This window comes from Phoxinus phoxinus, assembly GCF_949152265.1.
Source record: "Phoxinus phoxinus genome assembly, chromosome: 6".
Lineage (NCBI taxonomy): Eukaryota > Metazoa > Chordata > Actinopteri > Cypriniformes > Leuciscidae > Phoxinus > Phoxinus phoxinus.
In genome coordinates, this window is record NC_136881.1 from 22,503,169 (window position 1) to 22,515,482 (window position 12,314).

A 12,314-nucleotide genomic window follows, 5' to 3' on the forward strand; every position below is an offset into this window, starting at 1 on the left:
AAGTACATGTCATTCAGGTCGCACGCTGCAGACCAAGCTTGGGGGCGGGGCATTCCGAGACGCCTCTCTGTGTAGTAACTTGGACGGAGGCTTTCGAGAAAGGGCCCGTGTCAAGTGACACAGGGCCAAGATGGTCACGACCCACCACATACTAGGTACATTAAGAACGAGTTTATAAAACTGCCCTTCATATCTGCTGGAGCAGCTATATCGTGCCCTTCGCCAGTAGGACAGCGACATGCACACATAATACAGGAGCACGTCTCAACACTAGGTGTGATGATTATCACTGAACTTGAGTGGGCGCTGAGCGATAATTAATCGCATAGCCGGGTCTGATGGTCACAGTCCGAGGAACAGGAGCAGGTTGAGGAACTGCCACCGGCAGCCAGTGGAGGCAACAGCGGGCCGCCAAGGCAGGATGTGGTGGGTGACCTCCGTCCACGCCTGGCCGATGGAGAGCTGTTGGGCGCAGCTATCCATCGCATCGCCGAATGACCCAACCTGGGAAATTGGAGAGTCCAGGAACCAAACCTTGTCCGCATCCACCATCTCAACCAGGCTGAGCCAACGATGGCGCTCCAGGACCACTAGTGTGGACATCGCTAGACCAACCGCGCACACTCGTGCCCGTGAGGGCGAGGTCAGCAGGAGTGCGGAGCTCACTCATAAGCGCACAGTCTAGACTACCCTTGTGCATGTCCATCAGTGTCTTGGCCTGATAGACCTGCAACAACGCCATGGCATGCAAAGAGGAGGCGGCTTGCCCGCAAGCTCTGTAAGCTCTGACCGTCAAACCTGACGTGAGCTCACAGGCCTGCGAGGGGAGACAAGGATCCCCAAGATGGTGGGGCGGTGGGGCGTGGTAATGGGGACTCGCGCTTCGCGGACGAAGTCGTGTCTTGACCTCAACACCGCGACAGTCATATTCCCGCAATGAGAACATGAACTGTCCACAAAAGCTGCTTCAGCATGCTGTAAGCCCAAACAGAGAGACAGGGAACGAATGCATCCAGACACGCACGGGCGGAATGACATCTTTTTTCTTTTTGTTCTTCTTTTTTTTGTGTGAAAAAGATGCAAACACGCCCTTGTTACTCTTTTAGGAAATGGGACCATCACCAGTGCCGGAGCACACAGGGAATGACCGCGGCCACACTGAATCAGCGAACTGAAACACTGAAGCACTCACTTCTCGCCCTCTAACCAACCATCAAATACACAAAAAAATAGAATTTGATCCTGTTAAAACAGCAGTTGAGAGCTAGAGAAGCTTGCGATCACCGCTGCACTCACGCTGTAGAAACACCAACACTGGCAGGTCTTCCCGCAAGAACACCGACACACTCACTTGTTGTGTAAACAATAGTACACTTCAGAGACATCCGATCGGCTCCGAAGCGAAAGGTAACTGGTGCGTGCGTCCGCTTCCGTCTTTATAACTGCGCTGCGGGGCGGAGCGTGTAATCACGCACGCCAATGTTGAATTGGCTTGATTAAATAGTAGTACGAAGAAGACAGGCTCCCTAGCCGTGATCCCCATTCAGTCGACTACGTCTGACGTTCTCGACTGAAAGGGAGCAAGGTGATAAACGAGACACAGCTGAACCAAAAAATAACTAATGACAGCAACCATAGAAACTAACCAGTGGCAGGAAATTTGAACAAAGAAGACATGTGACAAATGAAAACAAACTGAAAGTCCATGAAAATTAAACTAAACTGAACTGAATGGTGACAACCTTCATGTCATTCCAAACCCGTTCGATTTTCGTTTATCTTTGGAACACAAATTTAGATCTTTTTGATGAAATTTGAGAGCTTTCTGTTGCTCTATAGACAGCTACGTAACTGACACGTTGATGCTTATCAAAACCTAATCCATATGAATTGAGCGGTTTATTCCAAAATTTTCTGAAGAGACAAGATTGCTTTATATCAGGGGTGGGGAACGTTGGTCCAGGAGGGCCATTGTCCTGCAGAGTTTAGCTCCAACCCTGAAAAAACTCACCTGATTGTAGCCTTAAGGCAAGTGCACACTACAGGATTTTAAAACGTCGGGCTGAACTGTGCAGTTCACACTACATAACTTGCTCTCTGTGAAATCAGTAGTGTTCAAGTTGTTGAGCTGTTCACACCACACGACACAATGTGATTGATCCGCAACAGGAGGTAACTCACTACACGAGGTGACAACAACTCTGTCAGCCAACGATTCTATCTTGTCTACAAACCACGTTTTATCACGAAGAAATCACGCGATAAAACGAACCGGAAATGACGCAATACAGCACGCGCGCCACTACCCAGCGAAGAAGAACACAAGTACACAACACGCGAGTCTTTGTTTGAATATGGACGTCAGACAGAAATTAGTGCTGCAAACTGTTTGCGCGATGATTTGCTCTGGAAAAAAAAAAAAAAATTCCAATAGACAGTATAAACGGTATTTTCCCAGTGACCTCAACCCATGCCTTGCTCTGATTGGCTGTAGCTCATGGCATCACATGTGGTTGAGTCGTGCGACAGCTCCAGATATCTAGCATGCTAGATATTTTTCTGGGCTCGGCGACGCGTCCGCGAGGCGTCTGCGAGCGTCTTTGATGCGTTGTTGGCTCTTTTATACTAACAGATTGGCGAGCGTTCATCGGCCGCTAATCCCCCGCGATTTGCACGCGATAACAACCCGACCTGTCGGCGAGCTTAACGATTTGCAAATCGGGCTTAAATCGGGCTTAAAATCCTGTAGTGTGAACTAGGCTTGAGTGATCCTGAAGACATTGATTAGCTTGTTCAGGTGTGTTTGATTAGGGTTGGAACTAAACTCTGCAAGACGTTCCCCGCCCCTGCTTTATATGATGAACAGATTGAATTTAGGATTTTATTAAATTTTTTGGGTTCCATTCACTTTACCCCTACAATAGACATGCATTTTTTGGATGGTACACTACTGTTACATGGCATAAGAACCCAATGACATCACATGTCACCATTCACTTTCATTATATGGAAAAACAATCCCCTTTTGTGTTCCATAGAAGTAAGACATAGGGGTCTTGAATGACACAGGGGTAAGTAAATAATGAAAATATTTCATAACAGCAATCATAATTCATAGTGATGAATATAGTAATGTAACAACTGGTAACCTCAAATTTAGTTTCCATAATGGTTATAGATAAGTGCCATGCAGCTCTATGGGAAAGAAAGAAAGCACATGGAACATATAAACTGCTTCTATTGTTTGACAGCAAAGATTTTGTTTCCTAAAGTTATGATTTAAATGATGCATTGCTTGATATATTGAGACAAGAGTCCTTTACCACATAACTTTGGGAATTAACAGCTTGCCTGCTGCTGTGATGTCATCCTAAGACCCTGCCCTAGAGAATCTGGGCCAAAAGGATTATGGGTTAGTGAAGAGGGATTTAAACCTAACAACACAGATACTTTGGAGGGAGTGAGAAAGACATTTCACCTTTTTCTTGGTGTATTTTTAGGTGAATTGATCACTGATGGTGAATGTCAGGAATTACCCAGGTCTGAATTAACTTTTGATGAGATAATATATAACCATCATTGTTGATGCACTCTAAACTATCATGATCTCTTTCATTCTCACTTGTACACTTCTCAGAGATCATGATCATGAGGCGATTGTCACTCTTTGTTTATTTTTGTGGTGTGTGTTTTCTTGTAATTATTGGTACTACACTGTCAGACAGTACTTTGGTAGCATCAAATATATGCCAACTTTGTGGTTAAGCTCTGCAGATATAGTTTTCATTACATCTTCACCGACAGTCATTATTACTTAATTTGGCCGTAGCCCCATAATATCGTATAATTAAGTTGTTATTATAACAGTTGGTGATTAAAAAGGAGCAAATAATTTTTTCTACATGCGGATGTAACAGAAGATGGTGCACCATTTTATATACCTCCCACTCCCACCATGCTCTCTTTTGTCTTTGTGTCTCACTAGACAGTTAGGACAAAACCCCAACTGACAACAGAGGGTGGCTTGAGTCTGTAAAGTTGTACGTAAACACGGATGCTTCCAAGGAATAAGACGCACCCAAGCTGTCACCCTATTTAGCCTGTTTGAATCACTTAGATTAGATCAGGCATCAGCTACAAATACTATTTTATGCATGTATCTCTGTATATGCTAGTAATTATATATTTTTGGGGGTGAAGTGATAGGAGAGGGATAGGAGAGAGTATTATTTAAAACAAAAAATTACACACTTCAACTTAATTATAACTCTGCTTAGCAAAAAATAAATAAAAAAATCACAAACTTTTTACCGCAGAATTTACAAGTCAGTCCTCCTCTCTGTTTGAATTAGATTAAGGCATCAGCTACAAACTTACCATATTAAATCATGATCAATTACATCACAAAAGACATTGTAAAAGTATATAGAACTATTGAAACTCAACTACCCTTAAAATACAAAAATAGGCTACTGTATAGAATACCAGAATGTTGATTCAAAGCGGTTTCAATTGTTAAAACCTCTCCTAACATTCCTACTTTTGTCTATAAGCCATGTCAACATGTTGCTATAGACACACAGAGTTCTGTTGGCATTAAACAGTAGTACTCTGTGTAAATGGGCCACAGGACTAAAGTACTTATTCAAATTGGTCAAGTGGGTTGCCTTGTGTCTTTCTTTTGTGGTTCCATTGTAATTTTCATTGATTCTATGATAGATAGTGGGCCCTATTTTAACGATCTGAAACGCAAGTATCAAACGCGAAACGCAAGTAACTTTGTGTGAGGACGCAAATCTAAAATGGGTTGGTCTGAAGTAGCTTCATTATTCATAGGTGTGGTTAGGGAATAACGTGAAATAAACCAATCAGAGTGTCATCTCACATTCCCTTTAAGAGCAGGCGCGCTTGTTCCATGGCGGATTGCTATTATAAGGGCAGATTTGCCAGGCGAACGCCAGGAGCGGTTCACAGCTGAGGAGACCGAGCTTAGATCGGGCACAAAAAATCAAGCTCGACCCTACCCGAGCCAGTGCACTTTGTGTCCGAGCCCGGCCCGGCCCTACACATTAACTGTAATTATGAGCCCGAGCCTGATTTAAACCCGACCATTTTTTTAATACGTGGGCCGTTATAAGTGACGTTCTCAACTACAATTCAGAGTTGTTTGAACTAACGTTACAGAAATCTGTTTAGAATTATCTTAATGAATAATCCAACAAGGACGAAGCATGTAAACTGCGTTGTTTGTTTATTTAGAATGGAATGGATCGCAAGTGGATCCAAATGAGGAAACGTAAAAAAAGCGTGAACAATGATGAACACAGAAAATTAACAAGAATGAACTTTGGACCTACTACTCTAATAGGCCTTATTCGCAAACACCGGAAGTAGCTAACCGCGGCCATATTGTTGACATGACATCTGTCCTGCCCGTAGCCGCATGCAGATTTTAGTTGAGGGGAGCCATAGCCTAATGGCTTCATCTCGTCGGTATCAAGATAAGCTTGATTGGCGTGGACCCATATCAAATAGACCCAATAGCCTTAAGTAAAGATTCGGCCTTATTGCCAGCCGTAACTTATCCGGATATTTATTCAGAGCTGCCAACTCTCACGCATTCACCGTGAAGCACACTTTTCACACGCTCTCACGCCACACATTCATTTTATCACGCACAGAAAAATCGCGACGCAAAAAGGACACGGAGACCGACAGACTAGACAGAGCAGTTACTTATGATCTAAAAAATCTCAGCTCTCAGGTTCTGTCACTTTTATTACGAAATTCAAACAATAAATAACGTTTTGGCGCTTGTAAATGTGACGTGACAGATCCCTAGCGGCACGTGAACCGATCATCTCTAACGTTAGCTAGTAAATAAACACAAATGAACAATGTTGAAAGATACAGTACAACTTACCGAAATGTATATTCCTCATACATAATATCGACCAATCAATCAAACAAACAAACAAAGGGGTCAATAAAACAGCTGGAGAACAATTATGTCACATAACATTTAGCCAACCACAGGAAAGCCATTTGATGACCATAATTTGGCTAGAAAAAAAGAGCTATAGAGAGTATTTTGCTAAATGTGTGTACTTTATTACATATTATATTTTTACTTATATCATTAAAATTATTATAATAAAAAAAAACGCATATCTCTCTCTGTATGTTTACAGCATTAGGTGAGTTGTTTTTTTCTTGAGAAAAATGAATGCCTATCTTGTGTAGCCTACCTAATATTAAATCCAAATGAGTCAATATAAAATCAAGCCACAAGTCTCTCCTGCGCTGGCTCAACTCCTCTGTTTCCTTCCCTGTACGTTTTCTGACAGTCGGTATCGCATAAAAACTAACTTCTTCTTGCTGTTGTTAGAACAGCAGTGTATTACACAACACACCATCGCGCTGTTTAAAAAAAAAAAAATACAGCGATAATACCATGGATAATACCGACCCTGCCTCGCTTGTCAATTGACAGACTGACAGGTGCCGTGGGTTCTATGTCAACAACATGGCCGCCGCGAACATTGATGACGTAGATCGAATAAGAACTATATAATTCAACAAGGTTTTAGAATATACAATATTTTTTAAACAAAATAGCGTCCACAATTGCTGGTTTCAGAACGGTCCTCCTCTGCTCTCTCTCGTTCGGCCAGCTGCGCTGAACACCCGCTCGCTGCTGTCATAGGTGAGCAGCGCATGCACTTAATGCACTCGACAAAGCCAACACATATGTTGTCACTGCCCACTACTTAAATTAGAAAGTTTGACTTTCCTCCCAACTTGCTCAAAGTTAATTCTCCTGTTTTTGTTTTTTCTTTTCTTTACATCTTCAATCTCCATGTTGCACTTGAGCTACACAACACAGCACAGCAGTCCCGGTGTGATGCGTGCGAGTGGAGGAGACGCTGCGCATGACACGTGACGTGCTTGATCAAGGGCCCGGCCTGACCCGACCCGACTTGGCCCGAGGATAGTGGCGGGTAATATCGGGTTTGGTTAAACAGGCGTATAATAATTTGGGTAAATGTAAGCTAGAGTTATTTTTTCACATCTTCATGGACACAGCAATAATTTCCCTCGTTTGTTAATATTTTTCCTTGTAATAATGTATGATTTGCAAAAATTTGCTGCATCTGTTTAGATGAGAGAACTAAAGTGTATGCGCGTTGTGTACACGCTACATTATGGCCAAGCATGCGCCCTTAAAATACCATATGAATAACACGCGCAATGCAGAATTGTTTTCTGGAACTGCAAAATAGCACCAGGGAACATTTGCGTCGGAACACGCCTCCTCTAATCCCCCCTACCCACCCCCACCCAAAGTCAATTGCGCTGGATGCAAGATAGGGCCCAGTGTCACAATAGAGTATTTACTACTCAACCCCATCATTGGTTAAGCCAGTGTTGCTATATTGGGCTGCTCAAACAAGTAATGTTGTAACAGCCACAGAGTTAATAGTTACACTTTTTGGAGGAAGTCAACTTATCTCACAATTCTCTTTGTTTGTTTTTTTTGCAATATATTTAAACTAGACATCAGATATATCTCTACCTAGACCTCCCTCCGAAGTGGGACATGACTAGGCCCTGTCTGTGGACTTTAATTGCTTCTTTGTTTACAGGACTTCAAAAGGAAACCTTTCTGTGTGCTGCATCCCCTTTTTCCAAATTAACTCTCTAGTCAGGGCACATAAAAGAGCAGTAATGGGCTCATTACTGGAGAGATGTGTCCACTGTGTTGTACTGTCTCATATTAACTAGAATAGTCTGACCATGTCTGGATTTCCAAATAAATTTCCAATTTTTCACAGGAGAACATAATGTAACAAAAATTAATAGGGAAAAGTAAAAAGGGAAGTCCACATCACAGCTATAACAATAACGACACCGACGAATGATATTGCCTACCTGACTTAAAAGAGCTTAATCATTTAAATTTGCATAACATAACAGCAGCTTGTTTGTCTGGACCACATGGCTGACACATGATGATTGTGTTGTCATGCCATGTGCTCTGTTGTCTATTGTTACTCCGCCCCTCTTGTTATCTCATGGCTCACACCTGTTTTAGTTTGTCACCCTTTAAATTTTCCTCGTTTTCTGTCCTGTGCTAGATTGAATCTCTGCTTTGCTGAGTTATCATGATCTCTTACGTGTTCTAGTTTTGGTTATTTCTTTTGTTCATTTTCCCCCTGTTCTTCTAGCCTTGTGTAAGGTTTAGAAGTGGAGTTCATATTTCATATTTGAAAGGTGTAATGCTTAGGATTTAATATAATTTGTATTTGAGTTAATTTACTAGAAGTGTAATTACAATGTTTAGTCAGTTAATTATTTACATATTTACGTGTTTACATATTTAACAGTCAGGATATTCTACTGAATCTGCCTCTCTGATTTCCTCACGTTTATCTCAGTTCTTGCTTCTGATTGGTTAGTGCAGTCACGTGGCTGGAAAAGAAAGTGTTGTTGTTGTGAGTGTTGTTCAGTAAAGTATCGCTTGAGAAAGTCCTCTGTCTCCATTCTGCTGTTTATTATCACAAAGAGTGATCCACCACATACCGAACCCTCACGTTACACTTGGTTTTGAGCTGCCGTCTGGCTAGTTTATTTTATTATTTTTTTTTTCCCTTTTATTTAACTTCCCTGTCTGCTTTGGCTACCTGATCCAGTACTAGTGGTGGGCACTAGATTCGGAGGGGAATGACACAGATTTCTCTTGGCACAGCTACTAGAAGACTTACAGCTGTCAGACACGTTGCTCACGTCACCAAGCTCAGTTTGAGCCTGCGCAGTACGCCTGGCGATCAGGAAGTGAGGCTTCACTTTTCTCCGTTGAAATCTATGGGGTCGCTGTGTCCATCTTATATACTGTCTATGGTCGAAACACTTGTGAAACACTCCGTAGCTTCATTTAGCCGTAGTCACGTGACATAGGTGTTTTCAATCACGCTTCGAATCAGTGTTTCGAACATCTGCGCTTCGGGGTCTCGAAAAGCTTCGGAACGTCAGTTTCGCGTCAGTCACCCCTATCCAGTACTTCCTGTTGTTCCCGTGCTGTCTCATTTTGGATATTCAGTGCACGCCTGCCACAAAAGGATTTCTGCTAGTTATGGGAAATCGAGGCTTTCTGAAGCGTTTGAGGCTTTCATCAAATTGTGCCGAAAAAAATGGTGTTTACTCAAAGCTTTTAACACAATGCACATTAGCTACCTCATAATGCTTCTGGTGTTCAGACTAATTTTTTTCCACCATATCAAACAAATCACCGCAGAGCAGAAAAAGCATGTCACCAAACAAAGCTTCGGAGGTCTGTGATCAATACAATTCTATCTTCTTATCTAAATTAATTTGTGTCAATGAGACCAAAACTCGTGTCATGTGTAGCCTGGTCGATGGAAAGTATGTGATCATAATTAATTGATGCGAGTAGTTACAAAAATAATTTGGGTGTTGTTTTTTTACAGTTTATATTATAGGGAAGTATATATAGTGTTAAATAATGTAAATAAATAATGCCTCCTCGATAATCATTTCCCTTTTAATGGTTCAGGTGTGGTCGTGAAGCGCCAATTTTTTTTCAAACCAGCTGTTCCGACCTTCCGATACTGCATGACGTTCGAAGCTTCAAATGTCACCAATCACGTGGTATTGTCATTTCGATTCAAGCATCGGTAAAGTGTGTGAAACAATTGTGCTTTGAAAAATGCGTCGGTTCATCGGAGCCCTGGTATCAACAGTCCCATCACTAATTTCTGCTACCACTGCCAGGTCCCTACCTCCACTCACCAGGTTTACTCTCTCTTCCTCCCCTGTCAAAATCACAGAGCGGAGTCAGCACACACTGGGGCGCACAGTGCCCAGAAGTTGCCAACTTACTTCAGAGTCAATAGCTACAGACCTCCAAACTTCATGTGGCCTTCAGATTAGCTCAAGAACAGTGCGTAGATAGCTTATTGGAATGGGTTTCCATGGCCGAACAGCTGCATCCAAGCCTTTGCATCAACAAGTGCAATGCTAAATATAAGATGCAGTGGTGTAAAGCACGCCACCACTGGACTCTAGGGCAGCGGAGACGTGTTCTCTGGGGTGACGAATCACACTTTTCTGTCTGGCAATCCAATGAACGAGTCTGGGTTTGGCGGCTGCCAGGAGAACGTTACTTGCCTGACTGCATTGTGACAAGTTTAAAGTTTGGTGGAGGGGGTGTTATGGTGTGGGGTTGTTTTTCAGGGGTTGGGTTTGGCCCCTTAGTTCCATTGAAAGGAACTCTTAATGCTTCAGCATACCAAGACATTTTGGACAATCTCTTTGTGGGAACAGTTTGGGAATGGCCCCTTCCTGTTCCAACATGACTGCGCAGTGCACAAAGCAAGGTCCATAAAGACATGGATGAGCAATTTTGGTTTGGAGAAACTCAGGGCAGGGCTTTGAGGGCAAAGCGGGAGATGAGAGGTAAAAAAGCACAGGCATAAAATTGATGGAAAAGCACGGGCAGAAAACGGTTTCCCCCAAGACCTCAACACCTCATTGTGGAGTTCTGAGAAAAATGAAAAGCTTGCAGGAGGTGAATATTTATGACCCCTCTGGAACCACTAGCCTGCCCAGAGTATATTCCTGTTTTTCCACCGACCAGTTTAGATTTAGTCTGGTGGTGCCGCGAGTCATAACATTCAGTAACTCCTAATGCGCAGGTGCTGGGGAGGAGGCGGCCGAACTCACAACGCCCTAAAGAGAGCCAGGTGGAAACGGAGCTTCTTCACTGCGAAATTATCACAGTGAGTGCAGCCAGCCCCCTTGAGGGCTGACCGTGTGTGCTTCCATCCCAAACAAATGACGAAGATCTTTCTGGACCCCACTTCAAACAAAGGGGTATGAGAAACACCAGCTACAGCAGCAACAACTAGGGCCCTATGATTTCTGCGATGCGGAAAACACTGACAGAATCGCGGAATCCAGTCATTAAAACCGAATTTATGGTATAACGTGATATTTAACGGAATTTCTCAATGTTTGATGAATTAATAAAAAAACAGGGCAGTACACTTAAATCAAATCACGACGATATAGACTAGTATGTGTGAATTAAACTGCAAAAAGACTATTTAATATGAATCCTGCATGTTCTGCATGTCTCGCGCGGTTTCATTTACCACACACACACTGAAGCACGCTCGTAGTGTTTTCACAGTCGCTCCGCAGTGTATCTGCCGCCTCACTATATGAGAACATGAATGCATGAACTTCATCTCCAGAGCCGCTCTGAGTCACTGAAGTTCATCAGCATTTTACTGTTTAATTTAAACCTATTAAAGAAACCTATTCATTGTTCTCAGAACTATTGCCAGAAGTACCCGGATTTTGGTGTGTTCACACCCCAGGAACTAGGAACGATTTTGGTTCTAGGAACTCCTTTTGGAGCAACTAATTTAGCTCTTACTTCAGAGTAGGTTCTAAACCAGCACTATAGGAACTACCAGTGACATTAGTATACGCTGATTGGCCGAACGCACGCAAAACACCACCACCAGCCTTTTTTTTAAAAGCTGTGTAAACACAGATTATAGCCTATATATTTCCTCCAGAAACGAACTCTACGAACATGGAAAACAGTGATAGATGGGCATCTTAACCTTACACTAAGGCGAATGTGACTTTGAGGGGACCAAGCCAAACATGATTATGTACTTCTGCTCAGCAACACTGGAAATCAACCACACGGCATACGCTAATACCTTTTAATATACTGTCTTTCTATATATAACAGTTCTATCTGATAACATATTAGACAGGACTGTTAGACAGATTGTAAACTAAACTAATGAACACAGAGAATGCGATCACTGTGTGCTCAGACTGGCGTTCTCAGCGCCGTCAAAATAAAAGTCACAAAAATAAGTGCAGCTTACATTACTACCGAGTTCCTACTGGCGGTGCGAATGCAACCAGGAAAATGTTCCTAAGGTAAACAGTTCTCGGGAAACCACCCTGTTGGCTAGTTCCTAGAACTAAGTTCCTAGGCTGCGTTCCAGTCCACTTTTAGACACGCACTTGCAAACTTCCCTAAGCACTTCCCCTCGGGGGAATCCCTGCCGCCATTTTGAAGTGCGTTCCACTTCGTGAAGTGGACGAAGGAAGTTTATATGGACAGACCCTCGTTCCCTTGATTTTGACCGAGGGATGTACACTTCAGGCACCTATATGTCCCACAATGCACCACGATTGTGACGTCACCACAGATCTTGTCTAATCACCACCACAACAAACAACTCTATAATATGTTTTGAACTGGA

At 42.8% G+C, this 12,314-nt stretch overlaps 1 protein-coding gene across 2 annotated transcripts in view; it reads right to left on the minus strand.

The window, feature by feature from the left end:
* The window catches only part of gpm6ba (glycoprotein M6Ba), a 77,615-nt gene that overhangs the window by 64,118 nt on the left and 1,183 nt on the right, over window positions 1-12,314 (minus strand). The gene's annotated exons all lie outside the window — the stretch shown is intronic.